Below are 9,157 nucleotides of genomic sequence, written 5' to 3'. Positions count from 1 at the left end.
CCCTGCACAGCACAGGCCCAGGGGGCGCGTCAACTTTGGCGTAGTCGGCAGGATTTCGTGCCCGCAACCACCGGGTACTGCGTGCCTGAAAAAAGACTTTTATACTTACCTGTGGCGAAGTTTCCCGCCGTCCGGAGTCGTTTCCCGCCATCGGACGCCATCTTGGACCGTTTCCCGCCATCTTCCCGCCATCCGCAGCTGCTTCCCGCCTTCAGACGCTATCTTCGGGACGCCGCACGGGAAGAAGAGGGGCGTGGACGCCGAAAGCGCGCGAGATCCGAAGCTCCGCCCCACGCACTGACGCTGCGCAAGGTCCTGGAAGGTAGGAAGAGAGAGACGCTGATGTCATCGGAGCGCGACTCCAGGTCCTCTACCCCGACGATTGACTGCGGAGTCGCGGCCTACGGAAGAAGAGCATCGCAAGGTAGGCCACGGTCCACTAGGGGGGAAGGAGGATGTCGGACACCGAGGGGAGCTCCACCACCACACCGGCCGCCAGCGCAACCACAGCAGCGGTCATGCCATTCACCATGCCCTATATCCCGGGGGCAACCTGGCTACCCCAGTACTCAGGGGAGTCACATACTCTAAGTGACTTTAGGGAAAGACTGGATAGCCTCTTCCAGGTATACCCCCTCACAGAAGAGCAAAAAGTGAGCATCCTGGTGGCCCAGTTAATCGGGGCAGACCAAAGGGAGGTAAAGTCCTGGTCACCTGGGAAGAAGAGGACTGTCAGAGAGATACTAGCCCGGCTGAAAGACACATTTGACACCCGCACCTCTGCCGAGATAAAACTCAGATTTTACGGGTGCAAACAGCGGGCACATGTAAGTATAAGAGACTATGCTCTAAACCTACAAGAGGCCCTGAGAGCCATTAAGCAGGCAGACCCTGACAGCGTGGGAAATGAAGACAAGCTGTTGACCGAACAATTTATTGAGGGTCTACTTTGCAATGCCCACCGAACCCAGTTGCGAGCAATGGCCTTACAGGACCCTGACCTGTACTTTGCACAGTTCAAGGACAGAGCCATCCGGGTGCTCCGAGAACCGGCACCAGGTGGCGCTGTGACCCACAGGCGCCCTGCTATCACTTATCACCAGGACGCGGCGCCCTTGTCTGCAGGGCCTGTGGGAGCTGATGCGCAGGCTTTGAACAATGACCCCGCTACAGACCTGCACCATCAGGTCCAAGAGCTGACTAAAAGCTTTGCCGCGCTAACCAGAACTGTGCAGTCTTTACAGGTCTCTTCTCCAGGAAAGATCCAGCTGGCATCCGGACCGGAGGACGTCCCGTGGCGCCGACTGAGGAGGACCCCACCGGCCAGAGGGAGACCCAGCGACAGATACAACGAGGACGGACGACCCATCTGCCGCCGCTGCAATCAACCCGGACATATGGCAAGGTACTGTCATTTAAACGGGCACAACCTGGGGTAGAGGGCCAACCCCCAGGCATAAGATCATCAGGCCCATCAAACTGGCGTGATAAATACGTAGGGGGACGTCCGGTCTTGCCTGTGGTACTGGATGGCATTCCTATGAGTGCCCTACTAGACACTGGGTCACAGGTGACTACCATCCCGTACGTGCTCTTCAAGCGGTACTGGAATGACTCGGACATAACCCGCTATCCAGATGACGACCTGAGCATTATCGCCAGCAATGGTCAGCCCGTGCCACAGATAGGATTTAAGGAAGTGACCATCAAGGTCGGTAAAGTTGAACTGCCGGCACAAGGACTGATCATTGTGGACATTGACCGTCGCGAGAGTCACCCAAAAATAACCCTAGGTACTAATGTAATCGAAAACTGTCTTGCAGAGGTGATTCTTATTTTGCAACAGGTTGCCAAGAACGCCAGTTCCAGCCAGCAGCGTGTCCGGGCACTGATGAAACGGCAACAGGTGGAACTATCTGTTGGTGAGATAGGTAGCGTGAGAATGTGTGACCCGTTCCCTATTGCCATGCCCCCAAAAAGTGAGATGATGATTTGGTGCCGGGCAGCTATTGGTCTAAGAGGTAGAGACTACCAAGCAATGGTAGAACCCGTCTACTCAGACAGTAGGCCCACCATTTTGACAGCACGGGGGGTGGTCGATGTACGTCATGGGAGGGTGCCCGTCCACATCATAAATATCGGGGAGAGAGAAGTATACCTGCCCCGGTATGCCACGCTAGCCAAATTGTTCACCATCAACCAGAACTCTGTACAGGCCGTGGAACCCTTGCCTCCATCTCAACCAGAGGAAGGTAACGGCTCTAAGAAACCAATGGAGGACTGGTGTCAGCAACTGCATTTGGGTACTGACTCCACTCCCTCACACCAAAAACAGGGAGTCTATCGGGTGGTTCAAGAGTAAGAGAGAGTGCTTAGTAAAATGCGTACCCGTTACCAAGGATAGAAGAGTCCTTAGCTGCATTAAAATCTGCTAACTTCTTCTCTACTTTGGATCTCACTAGCGGGTACTGGCAGGTTCCTGTAGCAGAGGCGGACCGGGAGAAGACCGCATTCACCACCCCGATGGGACTCAGCGAATTTAACTGTATGCCGTTCGGGCTCTGCAACACACCAGGAACCTTCCAACGGTTGATGGAATGCTGTCTGGGACACCGGAACTTCGAGACGGTCCTATTATACCTGGACGACGTCATCGTCTATTCCAAGACCTATGAGGACCATCTGGAACACCTGGCAGAAGTGTTTGAAGCCCTGGCAAACTATGGCCTAAAGGTAAAACCCTCGAAGTGTCATCTACTGAAGCCAAAGGTACAGTACCTGGGACACGTGGTGAGTGCTGACGGAGTGGCTCCCGACCCTGACAAGATCACCGTGATTAAGGATTGGCCAAGACCATCCAGCATAAAGGAAGTACGGCAGTTCCTCGGGTTGGTAGGCTACTACCGAAGATTCATTCCCGGTTTTACCAAGAAGGCAGCTCCTATGCAGGACCTCCTGATAGGCCAGTCCAGGAAGGCCAAAAACCAGAAGCCACCCTTCAAATGGGAAAAGCTGGAAGAGGAGTCCTTCCGCCAGCTGAAGATGGCCCTCACGGGGGATGAAATCCTGGCATACCCTGATTACAGCCAGCCCTTTATCCTCCACACGGACGCAAGCAACATCGGGCTAGGGGCCGTACTGTCCCAGATCCAGCAGGGGAGAGAACGGGTAATTGCTTACTCCAGCCGAAAACTGCGACCCACGGAAAGAAACCCTGAGAATTACATCTCGTTCAAGCTAGAGTTCCTGACAGTGGTGTGGGCAGTAACCGAACGTTTCAAGCATTACCTTGCCTCTTCCAGGTTCACCGTGTACACGGACAACAACCCGTTGACACACCTGGACACTGCAAGACTGGGTGCCCTGGAGCAAAGATGGATGGCCCGCCTGTCCAATTATGAGTTCACAATCAAATACCGGGCAGGGCGCTCCAATACCAATGCGGACGCCCTGTCCAGGATGCCAAACCTACCGGACGAAGGGGAGGATCCAGAAGAATTGGAAGAGATCGAACTCCCTGCGTTTCACCGTCATGGGATTACCCAGTATTCCCACCGTGTGAGGGGCCAGCGGTCCGCTACGTTCAACCCCTTACCCCACTACAACTGGGCGGAGACGCAAGACAGTGACCCTGCAGTCCGTCTGGTGAAGGAGATGCTGACCCAGGCTGACGCCCGCCTGGACCCAGACGCTCCGGAAGAGACCAAGCAACTGTGGACGGAAAAGAGCAGACTGTTTCTCTATAAGGAGAAGTTGTGCCGCAGAATGGTCAATTCCCGGACACATGAACTGATCTGGCAGGTGGTGGTACCGAGACGGGACACAGCTATGGTGCTGGAGGCCTACCACAATGGGGCAGGGCACTTCGGATGGAAGAAGCTGGAGTTCCTGCTGCGTGCACGGTTCTACTGGATAGGCATGAGAGGAGCCATTGAGAGGTGGTGTAGAGACTGTGGCCCTTGCAATCTAAGAAGAAGGGACCGTGCCAGCCAGAGGACTCCCCTGCAGCCCATCATCACCAGGCAGCCGCTGGAACTGGTCGCTCTGGACCATGTTAAACTGGCTCCAAGCAGAAGCGGGTATGTCTACGCCCTAACCATCGTGGATCACTACTCCCGATTCCTAGTGGTGGTCCCCGTCAAAGACTTAACAGCACAAACAGCAGCTAGAGCCTTCCAGCTGCACTTCTGCCGCCCACACGGGTACCCGGACCAAGTGCTGACGGACCAAGGACCAGCCTTCGAAGCGGAGGTCTTCCAGGAGTTCTGCAACCTGTATGGCTGCAAGAAGATAAGAACAACGCCCTATCACCCCCAAACCAATGGACTCTGTGAGAAGATGAACCAGGTGGTGATAGATCTGTTAAAAACATTGCCCCTGGAAGAACGCAGTCTGTGGCCTGAGAAACTGCCCGATCTGGTGGACCTGTATAACCACATCCCGGTAGGTTCCACCAACTATACCCCGGTTTACCTAATGAGAGCAAGACTTGGTAAGCTGCCTATTGACCTGGATATGGGAGTCCTGATACCCGAGGACACCTCGCCAGAGGCAGACTGGGATACAGAACGGCAGCAGCAGTACCGGAAAGTACAGGAGAGCGTCGAGCGAAGTCTCTGTCAATGAAGAGAAAGGCAGGAGAGGACTTATAACCAACATGCTCCCGCTGTTCTCCTGGTACCTGGAGAGCAGGTCTTGAAAAGAAAAAGGCGGCTCCATAAGTTGGACGACCAGTGGGAAAAGGACCCATACACCGTACTGCCCTCAAGCCACAATAATCCAAAGGTGTACGTCATCAGCAAGGATGGAGGAGAGACCACAGCCACTGTCTCCAGAGACCACCTGAAAAAGTGCCCGGAGAAGTTGCAAAGCACGGATGAAGATCAGGAAGACCCTCAACCCGTAGAGGAAAAGGAGGAAATGATCAGCACCGTACTCGGAGACTTTCCCCGGTCCTGGACACAAGTAAACAATGCTATCGTGGTGCCCGTCCTCACATTTCTCCACCCAGCCCCTCAAGTGCCTACAGAAGACCAGGTAGAGCTGGAAGAGCAGCCGGCCCAGACTGACCAGGCCCCTACTGCTAACCAGTACTCCCGGGAGGGTCTGCGTTATTCCATCAGTAAAGACCCTGAACTGCACCACACGTCTCTGTGTTTCATCGCCGCACCAGCACCATCAGTACTGGGACGCTCACACCATCACTCCCATCATCCACACTAGCTGCCCTGAGGCAATACTGCTCCCGTGGGGAGTCATCCCATACTTGGCTGCGCATACAACATCAGCCTCTGCGGTCTGCAGCGCAGCGGCGGTCCCCACTGACCGCAATCCACGGGTGGCGTAGTCGGACATTTGTTATCACACTCAGACTGCCACTGGTTTGACCGCCCTGGGCACGGACCGGGTCACCGCCACGGAGGACTACAACCCCCAGCGATCCGGCTCCGGGTATCCCCTGCACAGCACAGGCCCAGGGGGCGCGTCATTAGCATCACTTGGAAAAGTGCTTGACAACTTGGTCACACTATATAAATCCATGCAACCGGCATGGATTTTATATAGTGTGACCAAGTTAGTTAAAAAAAAAGAATAAGAATGGTAAAAAATAAAAAATTTATTTTATACTCACCTTCCGATGTCCTCCCGATGTTCTCTCCGATGGGTCTGGTGTCTTGGGCGGCTCGCGGTGGTGTGAAGGACCTGCGGTGACGTCATTGAGTCATGTGACAGGTCACATGACTCAATGACATCATGGCCGGTCCTTCACAACACCGCGACCCATAGAGAAGACCAGACGGAGGGGAGAAAACCCCGGGAGGACATCGGAAGGTAAGTATAATCTTTATTTTTTATTTTAAATTCTTTTTTAACAGGTTCTATGGAACCTGGGTCTGGATGAGTCTCCTCTCATCCACACCCGGGTACCATCTGCACATAGAAACGCATAATATCCGTGTATACAAATGTACTGACACGGATATTATGCGTTTCAATGCAAGTCAATGGCGGCAATTGATGCGTATTTTTCCGCAATGATAATAAGCAGCGGAAATTTCCGCAGCATGTGCACAGCACATGAGGATTGTCATTGGGGACCATGGAGCACGTATTACCAAGCGTTTTTTAAGCATTTTCGCTGCAGAAATTCCGCAGCAAAAACGCTTGAAAAACGCATAGTGGGCATGCAGCCTAATAGTGCGATACTTAGCCCAGTAGCTGTCGTCAGGCTGATTCTGGGCTGCTTGGCACTTGGTGTGGCTATGAGAAAAGTAGAGGAAAGTGACACAAGGAGAGAGGGCACTTGAGCTGAGTACTTCTAGAGCACAAGGGGACTGAGGGGATGCTGCTGTCAGAGAGCAGTCAGAGAGCAGCTGAGGGAGGATGGGGCAGAGGAGCTGCACAGAGAGGCTATAGGCTGAGAGGTAGAAAGCTGAGGGGCTGAGGAGAATAGCTGCTGTGAGCAGGGGTGTGGGTAAGGAGAAGAGGTAGGAAGATGAGGGGCTGAGGGGGACAGCTGCGGTGAGCAGGGCTGTGGGCAAGGGGAAGGGGTAGGAAGCTGAGGGGCTGAGGAGGACAGCTGTGATGAGCAGGGCAGTGGGCAAAAAGAAGAGGTAGGAAGCTGAGGGGCTGAGGAGGACAGATGCGGTGAGCAGGGGTGTGGGCAAGAAGAAGAGGTAGGTAGCTGAGGGGCTGAGGAGAACAGCTGCGGTGAGCAGGGGTGTGGGCAAGGCGAAGAGGTAGGAAGCTGAGGGGCTGAGGAGGACAGCTGCGGTGAGCAGGGGTGTGGGCAAGGAGAAGAGGTAGGAAGCTGAGGGGCTGAGGAGGACAGCAGCGGTGAGCAGGGCTGTGGGCAAGGGGAAGGGGTAGGAAGCTGAAGGGCTGAGGAGGACAGCTGCGGTGAGCAGGGGTGTGGGCAAGGAGAAGCGGTAGAAAGCTGAGGGGCTGAGGAGGACAGCTGCGGTGAGCAGGGCTGTGGGCAAGGAGAAGAGGTAGGAAGCTGAGGGGCTGAGGAGGACAGCTGCGGTGAGCAGGGCTGTGGGCAAGGGGAAGGAGTAGGAAGCTGAGGGGCTGAGGAGGACAGCTGCGGTGAGCAGGGGTGTGGGCAAGGAGAAGAGGTAGGTAGCTGAGGGGCTGAGGAGGACAGCTGCAGTGAGCAGGGCTGTGGGCAAGGGGAAGGGGTAGGAAGCTGAAGGGCTGAGGAGGACAGCTGCGGTGAGCAGGGGTGTGGGCAAGAAGAAGAGTTAGAAAGCTGAGGGGCTGAGGAGGACAGCTACGGTGAGCAGGGGTGTGGGCAAAGAGAACAGGTAGGATGCTGAGGGGCTGAGGATCACAGCTGCTGTGAGCAGGGGTAGGGGGAAAGGAGAAGAGGTAGGAATCTGAAGGGCTGAGGAGGACAGCTGCGGTGAGCAGGGGTGTTGGCAAGGAGAAGAGGTAGGTAGCTGAGGGGCTGAGGAGGACAGCTGCGGTGAGCAGGGGTGTTGGCAAGGCGAAGAGGTAGGAAGCTGAGGGGCTGAGGAGGACAGCTGCGGTGAGCAGGGCTGTGGGCAAGGAGAAGAGGTAGGAAGCTGAGTGGCTGAGGAGGACAGCTGCGGTGAGCAGGGGTGTTGGCAAGGAGAAGAGGTAGGTAGCTGAGGGGCTGAGGAGGACAGCTGCGGTGAGCAGGGGTGTGGGCAAGGAGAAGAGGTAGGAAGCTGAGGGGCTGAGGAGGACAGCTGCGGTGAGCAGGGGTGTTGGCAAGGCGAAGAGGTAGGAAGCTGAGGGGCTGAGGAGGACAGCTGCGGTGAGCAGGGCTGTGGGCAAGGAGAAGAGGTAGGAAGCTGAGTGGCTGAGGAGGACAGCTGCGGTGAGCAGGGGTGTTGGCAAGGAGAAGAGGTAGGTAGCTGAGGGGCTGAGGAGGACAGCTGCGGTGAGCAGGGGTGTGGGCAAGGAGAAGAGGTAGGAAGCTGAGGGGCTGAGGAGGACAGCTGCGGTGAGCAGGGCTGTGGGTAAGGAGAAGAGGTAGGAAGCTGAGGGGCTGAGGAGGACAGCTGCGGTGAGCAGGTCTGCGGGCAAGGGGAAGGAATAGGAAGCTGAGGGGCTGAGGAGGACAGCTGCGGTGAGCAGGGGTGTGGGCAAGGCGAAGAGGTAGAAAGCTGAGGGGCTGAGGAGGACAGCTGCGGTGAGCAGGGCAGGGGTGTGGGCAAGGAGAAGAGGTAGGAAGCTGAGGGGCTGAGGAGGACAGCTGCGGTGAGCAGGGCTGTGGGCAGGGAGAAGAGGTAGGAAGCTGAGGGGCTGAGGAGTACATCTGCAGTGAGCAGGGCTGTGGGCAATGGACTTAGTCTAAGGCATGATTAAAGTAGATTTTACAAAAAAATTTTTTTTGCTAAAATATGAAAACAGTAAGCTCCTTTTCAGCTCCTGTTTAAAAATGCCAGAGCATATCTCAAAAGTATTAATTAGATACCATAGTACATGAGCTCTTGACTGGCAGTGAAACTGTGAATTCAACATTTTATTATATGGAGGTAACCAATTCTGGTTTTCCAAAGTTAGAAAAAGTTGTTACAGGGGACGGTTCATGGAGTTTTTGCAACTTTTAAAAGGGCTCTCACAAACACTCTTGGAGCTAGCCACTTAGCTTAGCTTTGATGAACCGGGTCCACAGACTCTTCAGCTGGACATCACCACCAGCCCCAGCCTCACTAATATGCTTGGATGCATGCACCACACTTGCATCAACAGTGCCATCCACAGTGTAAGAGTGGTGACGCCTGATGAAAGAGGTTGCAGTTGGGGCAGTTTCAGACCAGAAGGTAACATTTTTATATCAGTGACCTTTGCAGCATTTTGGTTCTCCACTAGTGGAATTACCGGTGCCATACAAATGGCACCTTTAAAAACACAATCCAGGGCAATATACAGAACGGACTGACCCAGGCGTTTTGTTATGAAATGGCTACTGCTGTTCTCCTTCATCAGATTCAAGAGGCAGCAGACCTAGGTGATCACAATTATTTGACATGTTGAAAGTGTAAACTGTTAGGCTAAGTGCCCACGATGCAGAAATGAAGCAGAAAATTTCTGCAGCATTTCTGCATCTCCCTGGCAGAAAAAACGCGTGCAGATTGTGCATGCGTTTTCCCTGCAGAATACATGCGGATTCACATGCGTATCC

This window comes from Phyllobates terribilis, unplaced genomic scaffold, assembly GCF_046119375.1.
Source record: "Phyllobates terribilis strain yellow unplaced genomic scaffold, ASM4611937v1 Scaffold_27__1_contigs__length_16484149, whole genome shotgun sequence".
Classification (NCBI taxonomy): Eukaryota; Metazoa; Chordata; class Amphibia; order Anura; family Dendrobatidae; genus Phyllobates; species Phyllobates terribilis.
This window is presented reverse-complemented; position numbering follows the sequence as displayed.